The following is a 23,257-nucleotide window of genomic DNA, read 5'->3' on the forward strand; positions in this document are numbered from 1 at the left end:
TCTTTTAATGGATGAATTCATTGACGTAAGTCATTTGTTTCTTAAGAATTGAACATTAAACGTGTATTTAAGAAATTAAAAAATTAAGAAAAAGTGGAAGTGATCAGTTTGGTCATCGACTACATTGATTACATGACAAGTAGAAATGATAAGATTATGATATCGTACGTTAAAATTAACAATTTCTATTCACGTAGGAAAGAATTTCAAGAAGATTTCTGCAAAATCTAAAAGATGTTCCCGTAAAAGCGACTGCTAGATCCACGCTTTCTTTCGTAAATCGCGTACAACCTTTTAGAGGCACGCTATGAATTCTTTCGGAAAAACTTAAGAGGATCCTCTCGTTTGCATACTAACGAAGGTTTAATTAGAAAGAAACGTGGCAATTACCATTGAAAAAGCACGCAGATAGCCACGAAATATACGACTAAGCGTTTTCGTTGCGTTGCAAATGATTTCGTCCATTTAGACATCAAATATGACACGCGAGTTTTCAGAAAAAGTAACTACACCCTGGTCGCTGCGTTACCATCGATTACATTGATTTCGAATGCGTCACAACTACGTTGGTTTAATGCTGTAGTAATTGAAAAACATTGCGAAAACGCATTGATAACTGGAGTTTGCCAATGGAACGCGAAACCGCCGCGGCTATCGATTTTTACTCGGCGCTTTTAATTTGTTATATCCGTCATAACAGTGGAGAGCCCGTTAGCATCGAGTATAACGAATCCAGTTGTAATATCAATCGTTGACTCGAGTTATCTGAATTATCCATCGTCCAACTGTGATTTTATTCTTATGAATGATTTTACTGCGTTTAATTACGTATTAACAACTCCATATCCAGAAAGAAGTATTTGCAAGATATTGATTTTCGACTTTTTAGTATTCAAAGATACAAGGAAAGCATGTAATGATTTACGTACTTCATTTTTAAAAGAGATCAATTTTAGAGTTGAAAAATGCCTGAAGTAATTTAATATTAGGACAACCTGTTTTCGTTTCCTGTTTTTATTTGATTATTTTGTTTCATAAAGAACAAGTTGTTACTTTCTTAAATTCTTAAACTCTTGTACTATTAAACAATGTTTTTGGCTCTTTACAAACTTATTCAAGCTTATTACCGATTCTTAAAAAATATACGTACATTCTTGCACTTAAAATGGATCATATCTACATGATATTGTATTATTCATTTTTAGTCATTGTCAGATAATATTAGAATCAGAAAATTAACAAGAAGTGATATGGATTTACTCTGTTTCTTCCCTGTGGTTTCTAATCGATAAATACGTTTCAACGTCTGTCGTTTCATTGAAGCTTGCCACGAATCGATTCCCGAACGTTTGCACGGCGATAAGCAAAATTATTCCGGCTCATGAAATTTTTCTCCGCCGTTTGGATCCTGCCGCGATAATCTTTAAAGCGGAACTCGCGTTTCCTGCTTATCGGCCGGGGACTTTGTTTAGCCGTGCGCGCCTAACGGAAGGTGAAATTGCGGTTCCTGCCTAACGAGATTTTCGAAAAGGCGCGGGTTCCCTCAGACCGACCAATTATTCGCGACATTTATAAAGTCAGACGAGATCCAATTACAAAGCCGGCGATGCGCACGTCTTTAAGAAACACTTAAAGAGGATGTACGCTATTGCTTGTATCTAAACACTTTAGTCGATTTTTATTAACACCAGAACTACCACCGAGTAAAGCATAAAATTGAAACTGAGAAAATAAAAATGAAAGGTATATGAAGATAAGAGGAAAAAGATATGCATAAATACATTTTCAGTGATTTTGTTTATTTTTGTATCACTTTATAGGTTGAAAGAATATTTGAATATAAAATAGTTGGAAGAGTGGTAACAATTTGTTGGGTTTAGTTAAACGTATAATTAAGTTACAGCAAATATTTGAATATCTTCAATATTTTAATGCTTTTCAATATTTTAATATTGTGGCAAGCAATATTTTCTAAATTATGAAAAGAGTGGAAAAATGCATGTTTGATCTCAAGATCAAATAAATTGATAATTTTGGAAATATAGGATTAATTAGCAACTGAATTTAAAAAAAATGGCAAATTTGATTTATCGTCTTCGATTTATCTTCTCTATTTTGACAGTATATTGAAATCAAATTTGTAATAAGTGAATTCCATTTTAAATTTTGAAATAAATTTTGTCTCCGTATATCATTTATTTTAGTATATTATTATGGTTAAAAATACATATGATCTTTTCCGACAATTGCAGGAAAAATGCGGACTAATTTATCGTATAATTCAATGACATTCGAAAAATATTGGAAATATTTCCGAACATGAACAATGAAGCGCGAGTATCAGGAAACGAACCTTCAACGAAAAGGAAACGCATCTGTTGTTTTTTCATATTGAAAAATCAAACTTGTAAATCAAGCAAACTGAAAATTAAGCTGAAAAAGTGTGTAACTCTACCATTGCAACGAAACACGGCTATTAAAATAAGGAATACGTCTAAGTAACAATTTTGACAAAACTTCGCCTCTTTTTTATATTATGTATTAAGCACCTTTTATATCTGTGCTTTCTACTCTATTAATTTTTCGGTTAATAAAATATCCAGATAAAATCTCATCACAGGCTTCTAACGTTGAATTGCTTTATTGTCCAGAAACGTGTCCAATTTTTAATTTAGAATACGATCGTGGCGTTGAAACGCTACGCTATCTGTGTCTATGCGCGTTTCTCTACTTTTTTCTCGCCTTTTTGTAACTCTCTCCTTTTTTTCCAGTCTGACCGCGTGCATATAGCGAAAAGTGAAATGCCGCTATTTCAGAGAACGATACCTCTTTACGGTAGCCGGGACATTTGGGTCGCTTGGTTAGCTAGGGCTTGGTTTTTTTTTTGGCCTAGCTTTTATGATCCATCGAAAAAACAGTACGCACATCTACGCCACGGCGATGTCAACAATGAATTCGCCCGAGATTTCAAATTTTTCTTGTCTCGTTAAACATTCATAGAGATGCGGAACGCTGAATGTACGAATCACGTTAATTGCACTGTAATGTTAAATTGTTGTAAAGGAAATTTCTTTCTCTTCAATGCAAAATTTCAATAACATGTTCGAGAATTTTTTGTTGTTTATCTCTTTTGTTGATAATTATTAATTTATACAAATATTCTTCATTAGAGATTGTTAAAAATTCTTGGATTTTTATGGGTGGTAAGTGATGAGTTCCATTAGAGAAAATATCATTATCGTCAAATGTGAGATTATAATGTTTCAAGTTGAAACATGTTTTTAGAAAATTTTGGTGTTGTGGATGACTTTAAGATGATATTAACGAAATTTTGTCCCTGATGAATTTTCGTAGTAAGTTTCATTTCTAAACATTGACGACGTACTTGTAATTACATGCCGTATAATCCCTGTAATGATAGACTTAATTTAAATGAAAGTTTGACTCTCTTGATCGACTATCGAATCGAGATTCAACCGATCAAGTTCATGTAGCGATGCTGTAACCTATGTATCATTAAGGTTAATGAATCTCTAACACAGCTTAAATAATTTGAGTTAGAACTGTATCAAACTTACTTGCGCCTTAACAGAGACGTGATCGAGATTTAAATCTCTCCAACTCCTCATCAATATCTTTCTACGTAATTACTGGGAAATCAACGTTTCAAGAATTCGTACGTATGCGTTTACAAATAATCTACGTGTTTTTGGTATGCAATTACCTGTTTTGATGTTTTTACCTCGTCTTATCGCATTCTTATGTATTACTTTTGCCACATTATTTTAAGTTTTTAAAACAAAAATTTTGAAATAAAAATAAATTTGAACGACTCTTGAATTCTTTGAATACTTTTATACGCAAGATATTCAAAGAATACAGTCGTTTAGGAGAAGATTAGGAATAGTCATTACTTAAAAAAAGTTCTTATTGAAAAACACATGTTAAGAACACTACTTTAAATTTTCATACATTACTTTAGGATATTTAATCTATCCGAATACTATATTCATTGTAAGAGATAATAGTTAGTGCCAATTATATATTTGCTCCCCCTGTACAAAAATTATAGCACTAAAAATTATTCTAAAATATTGTGTAATCATGTAATTGAATTAGAATGAAAAAGTGAAATTTAAATTACATTGAGAATGAAGTTCGGATTCTTCCAATTGTAAGAAGCAACTATATAATAGTGTATACATTTCGCAAGTAGTTCCTGCCATAGTAAAAGGGTTAGAACAAAGTTTCTGAATATGTTACGTACGAATAACCTCCAAAACCAGGCTATCAATAACTTGCTCCCCTCCCATCTAAAATCGATAAATTACCCCCATAAAATCTTTCTTACACAGCACAACGCTCTTCAGCAACGAAACTTCGATTCTCAAAGTTTCAAAGATATTTCAATGACCGTAACCGGACCGTACTCGGTATAATGCGAGCCATCAAGAGGGATTGTTTTCTATGCTGACACCGATTAGTTTGCAACTTGGCGAATAACGCTGCGTACACCAAAGCGGATACGCGGGAATGTTCCGCGATTCCACGAGAAGTAATCTTTGGATGCTAGTCTCGGAAAAGAAAGTTCAATTCATAACCGGGAAAGGAAAGAATTTCCGTTATTACAAATAGAGAGTTTGACCGATGGCAGGATGGAAAATAACGAGTCGGACATTATCCGTGGCAAATTCACTGCCGCGAGACTATTTATGCAGCCGAGCGTTCGAATATCGTTCGAACAACGGTATTAGTACCATGCATAATAAGTCTATGGATTCTCATTTCCCGTAGACGAGAGTTACGCAACTTCGAGATGCTTTTCATTGTTACTGGCAAAATGCCGAGCGCAAATAATGACTGAATATGAGCGGCTCGCGTACATTGCGTTTTACCCGACACTTCGTTCCCTTAATAACATCATCGTTATTATTATTACAAAGGAAATAACTTCCTCCCGAGATACTTCCGTAATATATGTCTCCATGTTCCTTTAACTATCAAGGCGACAAAGAGTCTTTTATCTTCGTTCAGTTACTTGGCACACAAGGTGTAGTATAAGGTGAATTAATTTATCGTAGAAATTTGGTGATTCTGTTCGTTGGAAAATCGAGTGTGGTCTGCGCTATTTGCGTTTTGCATGTTATTTCTATTGCTTTTAGTTTAATTGCAGATTTTATTGCGAGTCTACATAATACAGGACGGTACGCGTTAACGTATACAGTAGTATAGGTCAATTAACATTGGTGGTCCCGTATACATTGTGTACATGTGCATATACTATATACATTGACGTATATTGACTTATACTACTTGGACCTGTATACGTAATCTATTATAGATTTAAGTAGTATAAGTCGATATTCACCGATGTTTACGGTAAAATAAAATAGTAAACAGCAGTGTAGGTATGTACACTACATACACTCACAATGGACGAATCTATTGGAGATGTAAGTAGCATAAGCGTACGGTAATATAAATCAACGGATGGTAATTCGTGCGTTGACTTATACTACTTGGGGCTACAGTATATAAACTGGTTAAATCAATCAGATTCCTTAGAAATAATTTCAGTAGGAAACATTAATTTCTAATCGATCAATTATATATTAATAAGAACCATGTAAGAAACAATCTTTTCACTGTCGATGACACAGTAGTAATACCAATGGGATACGAAAAGTTAATTAATGAAATACAATACGTTAACCGATTGATAACTCAACACTGATCGTAATCATATTTATAACTGCCCACGTGCGATCGAAAAAGCAAGACAATTACAGAATTTTCAACGTAAAGCTCTCATTCTCTTGGCAAATTAACAGAAGAGTCTCGTAACATCGGCGGTTTTGGTGGACACTACGTATAATAGCCATATTATCAGGCTTCCTGCAAAATACGTCGGACGTACAAGCAGAGTAATTATGCTCGTGGAATTCTCAAAGCCGGTGGTTTCGGTACGTTGAGTTTACTAATTATCCATATAACGTTGTTCGCATTAAGGTCATAGCCAATTCTAAAATTTTCGTTCCCGCTGAATTTGATATCCGCCGTTTGAAAAATTATCGTGCAAAGTAATTGTACGTAGCAACATAGATGAACACGCGAAGAGGAGAGAGGAAGAGAGAAATAAATGCCTCGACGTAGAACGAGCCACAACGACGTCGCGTCGTCGCCTTATATTATAAACGATTCACAATTATTCCCTTTCTTCTTCGTTGTCGAGAGAAACATCCGAACAATTCCTCGTTTGGACCTTTTACACAAAGACAAAGCAGCGACGACACCGCGACTAACCAACGAAGTCGCTCGTATTTCTGCTCGAGATGATGCTGTCTAGAAAGGTCGTTAGACATTAACCCGGAACAATTATTTTATCGTGTTGGCTGGTGCTTCATGCACTTTGATAAGTTGCTTAACGAGACGACGAATTAAAGTTTGTCTTTGTCCTTCGGGGTCTCCACTTTAGCTACAAGCCACGGGGACGAGGAAAGCAATAAACGCAGCTTAAATGCGACGAACTGATCTTTTAACAGGAGTACTGTCGAAGGAAAGCATACTCGATCGTAAAACTGCTGCAGTTTAAAGCATAATTTTATAGATTTATCAGACAAATTCAAGCTTTCGATTAGTTTATTCCTTCTTTCTTTTTACTTAAATATTTATCCGATATATAAAATTAATTTTAATCTGCGATTTTAATCTGTCACAGTGGGATAAGAAAAATTTGTGACTTTGCTTCTATATTTTAGAATAATGATATTTGCTAATATTTAGATATCACTTAAAAAATATTTCTTATTATCGTTACTTATGTAAGAGAACTAATATTTTTGAAAACCACGAAAGAGAAACATACGCCTAATTACATACTTTACGACAACACTTACCGAGAATTTTCTTGATCTCTGTTTGAATAAATGAAATTTCATATCAGAGAAGTAGGTGTTCTATTATTCAAACTTCGTTTTACCTTCCATTTCCTAGATTTTTACTCAGGATTAATATAGCTATAGCTAAAGCATAAATAATTAAGATACGTAACATAGCAACACGAAATGCTATTTGAAAACTGCAATCAAAGGAAGTTATTTGAAAATGATCCGTGGTATCGAAATCATTTGCATTACATTGTTTCGATACATAGGAGACCAAACATATCTACATGTAAAGAAAAGTCTAAGAACACATAATAGTTCGAACAGAGAATCCACAGAGTAATATTGTACAAAGGAAACGTAACAGTTCTTCCGTATGAAAGGCACGCAATACCGAAAAATTCGCAATACCTTTTGTTCCTAAGTTTCGCGGTCTTGGAAGTTGCGTTCGGTATAGCCGGGTCTGCCAAATCTAAAGTAGTTCGAAATCGCAAAGCCGCGCAAAACATACCCGGGCGATTCAGTGTCGGTCGAAACTCGGCGTCTATGTTAGGAAAAAGAACTACGGAATGCAGTCGGTTGTGGGAGCTTCCGATTCGGTGCGGCGCAGGAAGTCGGCGTGCACTTCTTGCTCGCGAAACTTCTCCTAGCGAGTACTCGTTTGCGACGGATACGAAACACCGTTCCATCGAACGACAGCTCCTGTTGTGTTTCTCTGTTTGCTTCTCCGAAATAGACCTTCCAGAACAAGTCGTCAACGATAAAAAGGACCGTAAATGTGAATTAGCACCTTAAGTATGTGTTTCCTTTCGCATTACATTTCCCTGAGTTTAGAAATGCTGATGGAGAAAAGATACGACTGTATTATAAATTAATATCCTAAGTATGTGGTTCGTTTTATATTTCTGAGAGTTTGGGAATGTTACGGAATAAGAAAACGGAATGTGTTATTAATTAACACTTTAACACGTTGACTGCCACGACACCCGTATTCGGGTGTCAGCAAAGTTTCTGGTCGGGCCGCGTAACTCATATTCGGGTGTCGCTTATTTGACTACTGAAATTGTTGAATTGTTATAAAAGTAATACGAAAATGGTTTATTAAACAAATTATTTAGAATGTAAAACTTTAAAGTATTTTATACATAGCTGAGGTTGTTCGTGACAATTTGGACAATAAGTTGTTGTTTTCTTCAAATTCTTTTGTGCCATTGTTCGGTCCATTCGATGTCTTTTATTTGCATAACATAGTTTGCATGCGCGTCTAATGCTTCTTCCGGAATCATTTTTCCGAACAGCGATATTATGCTGACTCCGACGAAGACAAGGATTTTTTGTATTTTCAGACAACCCTAATAATTTTGCGACTAATAATTGTCTAAATATTCTAATATTTATATTCTTCCTTGTTGCAATTTTGTAAACCATCAAAGCATTTATAACAGAAATTCCCAGAAGGAGTTGAATGCCAAGTTTTCTGTACCATTTGATTCCTTTTCTAATTGTAGTGGCATAAGAAACCATTTGGTCGGAATAATCTATACCACACTTTGGTATAGATTATTGGTTTTTGAGCGACTCGCATTACTAAAATATCGATGGGAGCACCTAGCAGAGAACGCTTGGTACTGCTGCACGCGTGGTCTGACGGAGATTTCTTTGAAAACACGCGTGGCAGTCAACGTGTTAAAGGAAGCATTAACTGGCGTATCATTTGGTATTTATGCTATAACGCATATAATAATAGTATTCACGATAGAAAAAGTCATTAGTTATCAGCAGATATTACGTTCAAGTGGTAGAGAGTTTGATTTAGAGTAATTTGAATACTGTAGTTAATGAAGTGTTTTGGATGATTTTTAAGTTTTTAAATAAATCGTTCCTAATATTTCGACTTTTTGAAACTATTTCTTGCCTTCAGGAAGCTATCTAAAATCGGAATTTTAGCATAGACTCATTCAGCTCTAAAGCTATCAGCATTATTATGGATTAGATACTCATCAGAGGAAATCATTTAAGCGTTTAAAGCAATCAATAACGAAATCCACGTAAGATATTACACACTTTACGTGTCATGATGGGACGGATGTGGATGTACAGGGGCAATTGCACACCTCTTGAGAGATATGCCGTGAGTGCTTGCACCTGACGTTTATCGCTTGCAAAATTGTCTTGAAAATTGTATCTGCAAGCGACGTTCAATGAACGTAGATGAAGATCCGTGATTCAACATCTTCAGCGTTGCAATAAAGTTTAGTATATACATATGAAATCCTTGTTTGGATTCTATTTATTATTTAGAAAATTAAATAAAGCGTATTTTAGTTGGAAATAATTGGATAAAAATATATTTCCTCGAACTTAAATAATAAGCATCGTTTGATCGATGTCACATTCTTAAAATTATATGAAAGTATTTTGAGTAATGGAAGAATTATCGTAAACAAAATATTATTCTTAAGCATTAAAAAAATATTGTAGTTAAAATGTTAGAAACGATAGAATAGCTATTAGATAGAGAACATTATAAACAATATGAACTGAGTATATTTGCATTTAATTAATCAATATCAAGGTACCACGAGAATGAAGATAATATGTAAATATTTCTTGTATTTATTGCGTAGATCCGAAACAGATGCAACATCACAATGCCGGTCAAAGAGATTTTGTCGATTGTGAACATCCGAAGTAATTTTCTCTTTTACAATCTCGTTACGTGTTTCAACTGTATTCAGTTACATTTGAGACAAAGAGCCTGTGTCTGCAGGTTTGCGCTTTCTGCCTTTAAAACAAACAATGGGGTAGATCAAACGTGCTGTGTAAACACAAGAGATGCAGTGACAGTGTTATGGTGGAATTTATCCTTCAATGGCCTTGAGCTATAAGTTGATTTTACACAAACTAGAGTTACTTGAGAGAATCCGAGTTTTGCCATTTACTGTCAACCTGCTACTATAGTGGTTGTACATAAGATAAGAATATTCAGAAAATAGAAATTAAAAATTGTTATTTTTTGTTAATTAGTTGACGATGAAAAGTCCAATTTTTTAGAATATTTAATTTATACAAGTCGAAAGTATTACACGAGAGGACAAAAGGTGATTACTTATACAAAAGAAAAAGGTGATTACCTATAAGAAATATGAAATAATTGATTATTATTATTATATTATTATTGATTATTATTGAATATGAAATTGATTATTGAAAAAATCAAATTTTAATTACGCGCTTGCACAGTTAACCTGCTAAAGAAAACCTAAAGAAAAATTTTATGAATAATATTTTATTTTATGAATGAAGTCAGGTGTACGAGTACATATGCTTGCAGTAGATTCTTAAAATTGATCTACTCGAAAACTATGATTTGGACGAATAAATTTTATTTTACAGATTTAATTTATTTTTGCATAAGTAATTACAATTTATAACAACAAATTTATTTTTTTGCAACAGATTTATACGATACTGTTGGTTACACCTTGCATATGTCTATTAGTCATAGATATTTTTAACGCTTTGATGTTTAAAGCTGTACCAGTTATCTACAATTAATAAATAACACGGTCGAAACAGAAATTGAGTTAACAATGGGTCGAATTACAAAGAGGAATATATTGATCTGTTACGTTTGCGAGAAATCTAACGGAATTCGATATTAATTTCAATTAAATGTTCGATTTAGATTTTGGAAATATAGCACGATATCAATTTCAAGAAGTGAAGTCCTGCAATTTTAATAAATTAATGTGTTAGATATATAAATTGGAATAAAACAAACCAAGACATTATTACACAGTGTAATGATATTATTAGAGATTGTTATGCTTTGAATTTCTTTGTTTTCCTTTGCCGAAATTTATTTGTTTCATCCCCAGCGATGTTTGGTATAAATGCAATTTAATCTTGTTTCACTAACAAATCGATACGCAGTTAAATAAATATAAGTATTCTGAATCCTTCCAACTACACATATATCTACACGGATTAAAAAAGTGTATTCTCTTAGTTTATGAATACCATATACAGTCGGAGACGAAATAAGCGTGTTCGTAAAAATATAAATTTACATAAGCATCCGAAATTGGCTGATAAGAAACAATTCAACAGTTTATCTCTTCAATCTGTGAACAAATCTATTAAAAAATAATCATTTTTCTATTTATCACGTATTCTACAAAGGATCTTCCACCCCGATTTACCAAAAGATCAAGAACATTTACTCACATTTTTCTTCGTCTCATTTCACCCTTCCTTCCCCAATTTTCCCTTATTCACAGCACGCGATAATAAATAATCAAAGAAGTAAATGATACATATCAAATATTAACGATGATACTCGTGAGAAGAAACGATTAAGAATAATTCTCGCGTGAAGAGGTGAAACGTGTGTATTTATACATACAGTGAAAATTAATGATAGAAACTTACTCGAATGTGGCCACTCATCCACTCATCTGCAAAGATTCCGAAATTACGAGGCGGATAACAATAGGGCAATTGGATTAAACGAAATATAATCACAGAGAAACAAATATTCGAACGTGAACGTGAAACGTTAGATGGAAGGACGTAATAATAGCATTGAGCAAGCAACATATAAAGGATTGTTGTCGCAGAAAGGGGCAAGTAGCTGGATAGGACGCACGCAAAGCAAGACAGAAGGGAAGTTTGAAGTTCTCCACCCTCTGAGAGCTTGAGGAGAAGCGACATGACTGGAACTGTACGTTCTGCAAACCCTGTGGCGAATTTGTCTACTCAAGTCAATTGAATTGAATGCAATCCGTTGTTTCTGTTATTCTTGTTCATGAGATGGAGCGCTAGGCTAGGATTAATAATTATTCATAAACTCGAGATTCCTTTCCCACGGATCCGATCGATTTTACGAATAGTTTTAGCATTCGCTTTGTAGTAAGTTCCTATTCATTTGTATAATGTTTATTAGTTGTATGCTTCTGTAAAAAGTCACTTATCAACTTCGCATTTTGTAATTTTGTCAATCGCGTCACTTTGGCTTTAGTTTTATATTAATAGTGTGTTTGAAAAGTAGTTGTGTATTAATATACATATATTGGTGTATATGTATATATTAAATAATTATTCATTATTCATTTCGATTTTATCTTGCATCTCATAAAAGTTATTTAGATGAGCAAATCACGAGAATATAATAAATCTTATTGTTTTCAATGTTTCTAATAATTTTCCTCTGGCAATACAATCCTGTATAATCATTTATTCTATGTAGACCAAACGCAACTATTGTTAATATGCGGGAATTGAAATATGGGCAACGGCATATAATATATTATTAATACAGAATCGTTTCGACAGAATGAAAGTATAATCAATGAATTTAGCAAGGTATAGTATACATTTTCAGGAGTAATGTTTCACGAACTTACGAGCTTTTTGAAAGTAATACGACACAGAAAGTTGAAACGTAATTAATCATGGTAATACAAAGCATTTTTGGCGAATATTCTGTTTTTTCGTTTATCAGACAGACAGACAGTTTCGAAAGAATATAAAAGAAGAACAATGGAAATTTAATACTCGATTGATTCATACGTGAAAAAGAATTTTATTAATAATATATCCTGAAGCAAACCGAATCGATATATTTGAAAACAAAGTATGTGTATACATGTGTATACTTCGATAATTGGATAAATGAAATTTTACAAACGTCAAACTATTATTAAATGTTTCAAAATGATGTTTTCCAACAAGATATTAATTAATAAAAAATAGTGATTGAAAGAATATCAAATGTAATATCTGCGTGGAGAACAATTTTCGTTTGTGACGGTATACAAAAATAATTTCGTACGTAATTCGTTTTTTCGATTCCTTTATCTTCGACCTCCAGTGAAGAAACTTGGGAAATAGTGCGATGTTTCGGAAGCAATCATCCGTTTCCGCCATCGAGTCGCATCGATAGGAGATTGAACTCCTTGCTTTTTCGAGTACCAACGCAAAATGGATACGGGCCAAAAGAAGAGCAGCTCTTTTGGATGGCAAGAATCAACCTGATTGATTCACGGATCGCGTTTAATAATGTTCACTGACTACATATCGAAAGGGATCTAATTTTACTTTATGCTATGGAGCATTCTCTTTTATGTTCTTCTTTCAAGTTATTTTTAAACTTGTATAAAAGTAGATAGATCGTAGCTGATTTATAAGTATTGTTAGAGGTTCTACAATAGTTCCCTCATTTCTGGAAAGTTTTAATACGTAACTGCAAATATCAATCGATTCGGTCTTTCAAGAACATCGTTTCGATGAAATATATAAAGATAAGTTCAATTTAGTAACGTTTGTGTACTTTTTATATATTTGGATGTATTGAATTAATGTGTAAGTTACTATATCTGTGCCAGTAAAAGTAGATTTGTCGATTATGTAACGTAATATTTTAGAATTTAAAATAATTTTATTAATAATTTTCTTATTTTTTATTAATTTATTAATTTTTTTATTTTTTTATTAATTTTTTATTAATTGGTTTTTAATTGAAGCAATCTACATCACCATGAAGCATATAATACATTGTAAGACGAATTGTACAATAATTCATCAATTCTCCTCATTATTAATCACTTTTGGTTCACATGATTGGAGTTAAATTTTAAATTTTCGCTCGACCTTGAGTTCACTTCATCAAAACGCTAACTAAAATTTCGTTTCAATAAATGAAGGTCTAGCCGAAAATACTAAATATGGTAAAGAGATGTAATAATAATAACGACAGATCATAATAACGAAACTATAATAATGGAACAAAAAGTTAAATTCGTAAAAATTCAATAGTCTCTGAGCACTAATATAAATAATACATAATTTATAAAAGAATCTCATCGTGAACAAACTTGTACAAACACAATAGGACGAGTTTGCAGGACGATCACTAAGCAACTAACAAAATTAACTGGACCATACTCGACTGAGAGAATTACCGTAATAACATTCAACGAGCGTTTGACACTTTGGAATATGCCAAGTCATATGTAATTTAAAGTGTTACGGGCAAGTTTGGTCGAAGCTTATAGACGTGTCGTCTTGTATTGTGGCCTTCCGGGTCGTAACACGTCGCCGGTAATATGGCACACACATAAATTGGACCGTACTTGAACCCTTCGGTTGCAAGTGTTACGAGTCGCCTGTACTATTCTCATGTACTCGCCCATGAACACGCGTCGTAAGTTGCCCGTGTCTTAAGTGAACCAAGTCGGCCCATTATCTCAGTTTACGTCACGGTCTTTTATGGTTCAATATAGAAACTCCCTATAGGATGTAATCGAAGCCACAGTGAACTCGCTAATTGTCCGCGTGGAACTCAATGATCGGAAATGTCGATTATGAACACGTTTTACCGGCTCGACTACTGGAAAATGTAGCTTTGAAAAATAATTTAAAAATTTATTAATTAGTAATATTATCTTTCTCTAAAAATTAGTTCTCTCGTTTTAACCATTTATGTGTAGATAAATCTAAATAACATTTTTACGTTTTTCTTAATATGCATGTAGAATACATATAAAATATAGTAAGCTACAGAGATAAAATATAATCTGTATCATTGGTTCGTGGAAAATCTAAAGTGGCATAAGAGCGCACATTCGTTAAACAAATTATATTATCCTACACATGTTGAAACGATACCACGACTAATTGGAGGATTGACGGTGCGTACAATCGAATTTTTCAGCTAACAGAACGATTGCTTGCTGGTCGTTTCCAACTGAATATAACAGGATATTTTGTTATGATGTGAAGATTTTATAATTTAGTCCGAAGAGCTTTCAAACCGCAGTTTCGGCTATTGAAAAGCAACACGACCGAAATATTCGTTCGAAATGTGGTATTTCCGCAAGTGATATGTTTTCAAATGGCGTGTATTCTAAAGAACGTTGAATAATTTAAAAATCCACGCGACAAAAGTGTTATGGGGCAGAGATCAATATAAATCGTTTGCTGTTACGTGATGCTCGTATTCGTTATTCGAGTTAATCATTCACTTTTTGGAAAAAACATTAAGACCTCTATGAATCTTCTTTTATGGAATATTTCACAGTTAAAAATGCACAAAATCCGCATACAAAATAGCATACAAAAATATATCAAATAATAAATGTACCTATAATATTCATACGGTGATACAAACGTCCATTTAAATACGATCTTTTTCGTTGAAAAATTTCGTGAAAAAATCTCCTTTAGGTAGATTGACAATTTATTTGAATTTTTATGTAACTTTTTGTCAAGAAAAAATATTCATTAACATATTAATAATAAACTAATTACAAAATTACTGGAAAGTAGTTATAGGTTACAAAGGATATTATACAGAAAACTAATCACCATATAGATTCATTTCAAATTAAAAGACGGCGAGAAAAAGAAGCAAAAACAATAAAGTTTGTTAAAAGTACATAAATCACTTCCATCACGTCGATTATTACATCCAGAATGAAGCACGAAACTAAAATATATTGAAAGAAGGTAATTGTTTGATATTGAGTACCATTGTCCTTGCCTATCTTTTTCAAATTATAATAGAATTTCATGTACAACGTTGTGCAGTTCATTTATATGTATGATTCGATCGCGGACAAAATGTTTTGAAACGCATGGCCTTGATGATGGTGTTCGTACGACAACTACGAACAACGTGTTAATTTTCATTCATCTTTTGACAGCGTTTCGTACTGGTAATGAATGTTGTATGTCTGAGCGATAAGAATAAATTGGAGCCATATGAAATTGGCACAGCTATACATTGTCCGTACAAAAGCAAATGCTCACCTCAGCTATAAACAAATCAACGGTTGACAGCTGTGTTGCATTACACGATGCCAGAATTACACCTTCGAACGTTTCTGTTTACCGGGTACACGCGTTTTAATTATTTACACATCTGCGATTCATCGCGATATATTTTGCAATAAAACGCAACCGGAGTTCCGCCAATATATCTTCGAAGTTAATGCTCGTTTTGAAACTGCTTCGTTGCAATGTTCCGCGGAATCGACGTTAACATTCTGTACGTCAAGCTTTCCTTTGCATTTTATTTTTGTCTTTTGTAATTCATTTCACGCATTACCCGAGGACACGTGCACTTGAAATTTTTTATGAATTGCACGTCGTTCGAATCGCTTTCAAGTGGATATCGGTATCCGATACGAGCTGCAGAATCCATTAAGCCTTGAATCGGGCGTTAAGCACAGTTCATTGATCACGGTTGTACGAATTGGATCGTAATATGTTTTGTCTTTTCATTTTTAATAAGCCTCGTATGTGTGGATTTCCAACGCAAAACGATTCAGATCCTGTGCATAAACTTGGGGATATTTTGAACAAGTATAAATATGTTACTTGTATGATGAGAATAAACAGCATTTGCCTACTACTACTATTTATATATTAATTAATTATCTCAAAGTGTATGCAGTTCTAATTTAGGAACAATTGAAGATCAAAATGCGAACTTCCATACGCTCTGAACAAGTATGTCACAGTTATTCTTCTAGCTATTTTTCTAGTTTATCTTTCTAGAAATGATGAATTTATTTAAAATAAACCAAACCACATACTTATAAATATTCAGTCTCTAATATTCTATTTTTTCATGCTTAATCAAATATATGTTAAGTCACGAGATTAGTATTCGTTGCAGCATCAACATATAAATTTGGAGACATTATTTTACATCTAATTATTATGAAATTTGGAAATGAATATAACTGCTTGCTCCGGGAGACTAGTTAATTACCCTGAGCACTTCTGGACGCGTTCCAAATTCTTATGAGACAAAAACAATGAGATTTATAATTCGACTTTATAGCTACCTCTTAATTTTCTTTCGTAATTGAGGAAAAATCTACTAGGAAGACTAACATACTTACCGATACGTCCTACCAAAGTGAGCACATAATATATGAAAAAGTTTTAAAAAGATCAATCGGACTAACTAACTATCTAAAGACGGCTATCAAATCTGCTTACATTGTAAATTTCTCTTACTTATCTATAACTAGTACAAAATACAACGCCTAAGATGCGCATTGTTATAAAGAAATTTATTAATCCAATTTTCTTATAGACAGTATACGTTTTTTTTACGAATGAAATGTATACATTAACCACGTGCAGTTTGCAGAAACCTCTAACTAAAGTTGCAAATATACAAGTCAAACAGGACTTTCAGTTTGCTAGGAAGAGTGATATATGTATGTATCTAACTACGAAAAGTAAAGTTTTCAGAAAAGTGATTTGAAACAGAAAGTTTGAAATTGTAGATTGTTAATAATTCTATCATCTAGCTACGAACAAATCTTTTTTCTTTTACAATTTTTCTAGTTTCAATTTCTGAGCGCTTCTAATAAAATATATTTTACGAATATTATGAATTTTTGGAATTCTCCTCAAGCGTCAAGTACAACAATGATATTTCTGTTATTTCTATTATAACCCAGTTCTAAGAAATAGTTCACTGTTACAGTTCATTCTTTTCAGATATCCCGAAGTCGACGATCTTTTATATGGATTAAATAGTCGAATTAACGTATCTCCGCCAATATTGGAGGTATGTAGTATACCATTCCTTTAGCACGCTATAAATCGATATGCATATTATACATATACTTAACCCTTCTTGGAATAGATCTAGCGCTATCTCTATGTAGATAGAATAAAGCAATAGTATGCAGCCAGAAATTATCTGATAGAAGCTGGACGATATCACGCTTAATGGAGTATCGACGAGACAGTGACAGGACTTGTTTTGATGACCGGCGCTCGTCGCGCTGGCTGCACTTGAAGCTGCAAACGATGCATCAGCAGTGGCCATAATTCATTGGCTCCAGCAGGTGTATCCTCGTTTCCCCGGCCTCTTCTCACGAGCCAGCACGCACACACAGCACGCGGATTCCGCGACGTGGATCAACGCTGATATTCACGGCGAGCTGAAAACTAATCGGGATCGAAGGTAACGGATGAGGATACCTAGCTATGCTGAATCATCTCGGATGACGTAGAAAGCTATCGAGGATATTATACGTGGACCTTTTTCAACATCCAACCTAGAATGACCGATGGTATCCCTGAGAATCTTGATGGCGTTCCCGAGATTTATTTTGCGTAGTTAGTTAAATGGAGAGATCCATTTTTATTAGAACGGAGATTATAATAACAAATGTGGGATTTTACTATGTAAAAATGTTTAGGAGATTTTAATCGAGCCTTTAATAAGTTTAAGGAATTAATAGTGTTTATGTAAGTAAGAGTAGAAATCAAAAGAGCTGCTAGTGAAATATTTGGTATTAGTGGAAATTATTAATATTAGAGATACAAGTTATATAATTTGGTAGTTCGTAAGGAAAATAAAAATGTTCTTCATGGTTCGTAAAGTTAATCATCATTTAACAAATCTTTCATAAGATGAACAAATATTTGAATTGAAACTAGGAATGGATAACTCTAAGCATTTAATAAAATAATACAGGAACGTCTCAGAGAAATCGTACTTATATTTTTATATAGTTGTTTAAAATTCCAGATTGCAGGAATTATTGATTTTGTTGAATCTTTCGCTAGAAAAATTGCAAATGAGAAAATAATATATGGAAGTGGTATTAATTCATAAATCGATTTCAGTCCTAATGCCTTTGTAAAAAATTTGGACGATTTTATATTGAATCCGCCTACAAAATACGTATATAATCCATATTGCACTAAAATAAATGAAAAGAAGTCATTAAAACCATTAAAATAACGCGATTGATAAAGGCATGTTTTATGAGGCTGCGGTAGGATTTCGAATCAATTAAGAACGAAATAATATGTTATATTATGGAGAAAGGATTAAATCTTTTTGAATGATAATTCCTGTATAAGTTCATTTATGTCTACGTGTAATAAAATGAAAATTTCTGCAAGAGATTTTTGCGTTAAAAGATTGATTGAAAGATAATGGAATCGATATCAAGAAAGTATTGTAACATTCTAAATACTATAGCAGAGGTTGCATTTTGTATATTCTTGCACATTGTGTGCATTCTATTTTATAATTTAAATTTCCTATAAATGCATAAACATCTACCATCTACTAACATATTAGAGACGCGGTATGATTTTAATCTGATAGTTTCATAGTCTAGTTAGTAATTCATAATTAAAAACACATTAACACTCAATATTGAAACTCAAAGTGTATACTTAATATTATAACACAGCATCCTCCTCAATTTTTTCTTGTATAAAGAGCAATTCCTTTAACGACTCTGCTGTTACTTTCACCAGATTCTGCAGTGATCTACTGATATAAATCAAATATTCGAATGTCAGATGCATCGGATCGAATATATATAGGAAACGTTATCCAGTTCGTTACATTCGAGTTTCTTCCTTAAACCCGTTCCTAACAAGAAACTATCGGATCCACGGGTCGATGTATACGAATTCTTTGCTTCTTAAGATTTACTTTGTCTCTTCCTCCGGCTAGTTCTCGGTGCCACGTTCCAGGGCCGTTCGTCTTGCTCACAGTGGCCGTTCTTTCAGCGGAACGGTACCACCCTCGAAGACACCCTTTCCATCGACAGCGTTCTTTAAACTTTCCACTGCCTCCCACTGGCATTCACTTCGCATCGATTTCGACGTTCACGCCTCGATGCGTCTTCTTCGCCCAGGGATGTTACCTATCGTTCTGCCCCTACGTCTCTACACGATCGCGCCACCAAAATGCCACCGTTCGAATCGCGCCTCCTCTTTTCTCCGGGAAAACCTGAAAAATGGCTCTGCTTACCACGGAACTTTTTCTCGGGTCGAGACTACACTCCTTTTGACGTACGTGGAAGCACTTTTGGATGCTGTTTGATTTAGTAATGGGGCGATTATGTGGTCGATGACAGTTGAGATGATAGTTTTCTTTATTGAGGCAAATTGATAATTCGCAAAGAAATGCATAGCGAGTTGGGAAGATATTTGAACGTTTACCATAGAAAATTTGTATGAATGTATATTATATGATAATGAATTTAAAAGTAATCTGAAAACGTATGGATATAAACATGCGTACTGAAAATATGCAGCATAAATAACGAACTTAAACGTAGAATTAATGAGCCCGTTAAATATGACAGCTAATTAATATACTGAATAATTAATTATTTAAATACTTTCGTGAGTAAGTATTGGTACATTTCTTGAAAAACATCGTTGGAGAAATTAAGAAGCTGAAATCTTCCGATCTATTTATACTCAAACTTCTGCATATTGAAATGAAAACAAGACTTAATTAAAAGTTCATAAATAGAAAATGTGCAAAGTTTGTGAAATTCAAAGCTGCTTATGTTTCACAAAGTTCTGGACCAGAGAAGACATGATTCGCATGCTATGAAATAATAATTGCGTGTGCAATTCGTCGTATTTTATTTTGAAAAAATGCCATAAAAATATCCGAATTTCCTGTACCTCGAAAGTAATTTCACACCGTGCCTACTTATGTTTTAAACTTACTTTTACGTAAAGAATTCCATCGTATATGAATTATTTATGAGACACAGAACATAATGTTTTCACTTTTATTTTGCCTTCCATAAAATCAGAGCACGCTCTTCATAGCAGCATTAGAATCACTTCCAAAAGCTTCCAATTTGGGCCGTACTGGTAAATTCGGTAGGAATTGCAAAATTATGGAGCTGGTTAAAAGTAAAGCTCACACAATTTCTTCCTCCAACACGCGAGGGAACCATGTTTAAGAAATGTAGACTGCACTGAAGAGGAGCAGGGTACAATTCTTACTAGAAACCTGCTTTATTTCAATCGTTTCTAATCTTTCGCTTATCTCATTTTCGCGTCTTATAATATCGCGTAGCTTAAACTTAGAAAAGTACAATTAGATTACCATGCATATCCATATATTACACGAGTTTCTTAAAAGGGAGACTGATTTCTGAAACTGAGAATTTCATCTACTGCAAAGAAAATTATATAAACAATAACAAATTTTAAGATAAAATTAAAAAGTAGGATTTGTCACATCGTCACTTTTCTTTATTTTTCAATTTATGGAGTTGATCAAAATGTTTTCTATACGGCTCGTATTTAATTCTCATTGCATTATCGTATTTATTGCTAGATAAACATTTTATTCTGTAGCAAAATAAAAATTGAATATATTACGTTACAGACTTCTTTATCAAAATTACCAGAATTAATTTGTGAAGTTGAATGCTATAAAAAAGTAACAAACAACAAACCTATATAAATGCTTTCTCTAAACGTGTTACGTCATTGTTCACGACATAACTCAACACCCATTGCGGTACAGTTATATAGAATATAACTACATAAGAAGTATATGTATACTTGCTACCTACGTTCGCAGAACATTTCATCCTATGTTTATTCAGAGAACTGTAACACTCCCTACGAATAGTCATTATCACAGCTATCGTAAATCGTAGGGGCTGCGATTTATCGTTCCGTAGCGGAACAATCGATTTTTAACTTGTAGCAACGTGATATTTCAACGAGATAATTGAAACAATTTATAAGTAGCGGTTCTCGTGCGATTGTACACGATTAATTCTATCGTTTGTCAGAAACGTGGTAAACGTTCTCGCGGCTAAAGGAAAAGCGTTTCGTTAAATCGGCAGGACAATCGTTTTTCGCTCGATAATAAGCCTCCATTGTGCCGATCAATCGAAAAATCGCAGACTCATAAATCTCATCTCACGTTACGACGCGTTTCACGATGCGGGGGAATGCGTGGGCGTTTACGGCCGGGACGTCGTAATTTTTTCGCTCGACGTGGATTTCTTTATGTAACATCGCTGCCCAGCTTCCCGGGAATTACTGTGAATGAAAATAAAGCGAAAGCACTGAGGGCTTCCTTTTTTTCCCCTCAGCGTTTCTTTTTCTTCTCATTCTTCTTCCTTCATCCCTAACAGTGTACTCTACACTGCTTCTTATAAAGTGTTTACAACTGCTTCGTTCCTACTGATCCATTTTATGTGTCTCTTTCAGAAAAGTTACATGACATGCTGGTGTAGAGATGTTTCTTAAATCTTGTTGGATATCGTTGATGAATTCTGTTTAACTATCAAATGGAGGCCTCAGGGAAAGGAGACAAGTTTATTTTTTTAATTTTGATGCTATTTGTTATCTAGAAGAGTGTCTTTTAGAGAGGAAGACTTGTTAATCGTAACAAAGCAATGGCATAATGGTGTGTTGATCAATATGTTTTAAACGTTCTAGGAAATGGTGAAGGTATATATACATATATTAAATATTGAAGTCGTATGAGGAGAGAGAAATTGGAAATATAATTCATAATCAAAGTAGTCAACTTTCTAACAATAGGAGGGCACCTCTGGATCAAAAATGCTGTAAAGAACGCGGCTGTATGACTAAACGACGTAAACTACATTCATCGCTAAATACGAGATCTTTACTTTACGAACCAAATATTGAAGCATGTTCTCATGTATACCATTTCTGCGAGAGATACGTGATCAAACTTCGTATTCGTAGATATACTAAATATATTTTCGTAACGTTCGTAAACATACTAAATATATAATATAACACCTTTATGTAAAAACTAATATAAAGCCTTGTATTTCTTTACCAGTACTTTTTCTTTTGGGCGTAATAAAAAGAGCGTTCCAGAGAAATCAGGAGCAGTCATACGTCATAAATAACATACGGTGTTTGAAACAGCAATTCTGATTCCCAGAAACGGACGACGCGACGATATCCGTCAGCTTTATGGATCTCCATGCCGGAGCAACGATCTCACTGTAACGCGTGCTCATCATTCAACGCAGTTCCGGTTCAACCGAAGCAGGCGCCGGATAACAAGGATTCCAGGGAAACCGCTGAAATCGTTAGAGAGAAGTGTTACGTACCAACAGTATACATATATAGTTGTTCTGTATTGTAAGAACGAAGTGTACGACGACGCGCGTTTACAAGCGGCGAGCCAGGAGAAAAGCGAGTGCGTAAAACCCGTTAGTGGCTTTTGCCGTTTGCGCGCAGATTACAAGCGGACCAAGATGACGGACCGCAGTGAAATGAATCGCCAACTCGCGTGCTTATATCCTAACGTAGTCGTAACAAGACGCTTAGTCTTCACGGTAATATGACACGTAATACGTTGAAATTGCAGTGGTTCACGACGGTATTCGAATATTTATCATAGAAAGAAGCTTCTATGTGTATATTGCGCGTGGTATATACAATCTGGACATTGCATTGACACTGCAATGTGAGGACAACAAAGATTATGATGAAAAGATTATACAGATTAGCCTCTTTCGTTAAAAGTGTAACATATGTTAGGAATCGTAAACTGAGATGTT

At 34.0% G+C, this 23,257-nt stretch overlaps 1 long non-coding RNA gene across 1 annotated transcript in view; it reads left to right on the forward strand.

The window, feature by feature from the left end:
• Positions 1-17,807, forward strand: part of LOC143303192 (uncharacterized) — a 73,497-nt gene extending 55,690 nt beyond the window's left edge. Inside the window, exons 5-6 of the long non-coding RNA XR_013059270.1 lie at positions 17,409-17,478; positions 17,557-17,807. This is a non-coding gene — a long non-coding RNA (uncharacterized LOC143303192). The remainder of the gene's footprint in view (positions 1-17,408; positions 17,479-17,556) is intronic.
• Positions 17,808-23,257: the final 5,450 nt, after the last annotated feature.

The sequence above is a fragment of the Bombus vancouverensis genome, chromosome 9 (assembly GCF_051014615.1).
Source record: "Bombus vancouverensis nearcticus chromosome 9, iyBomVanc1_principal, whole genome shotgun sequence".
In the NCBI taxonomy this organism is placed as follows: domain Eukaryota; kingdom Metazoa; phylum Arthropoda; class Insecta; order Hymenoptera; family Apidae; genus Bombus; species Bombus vancouverensis.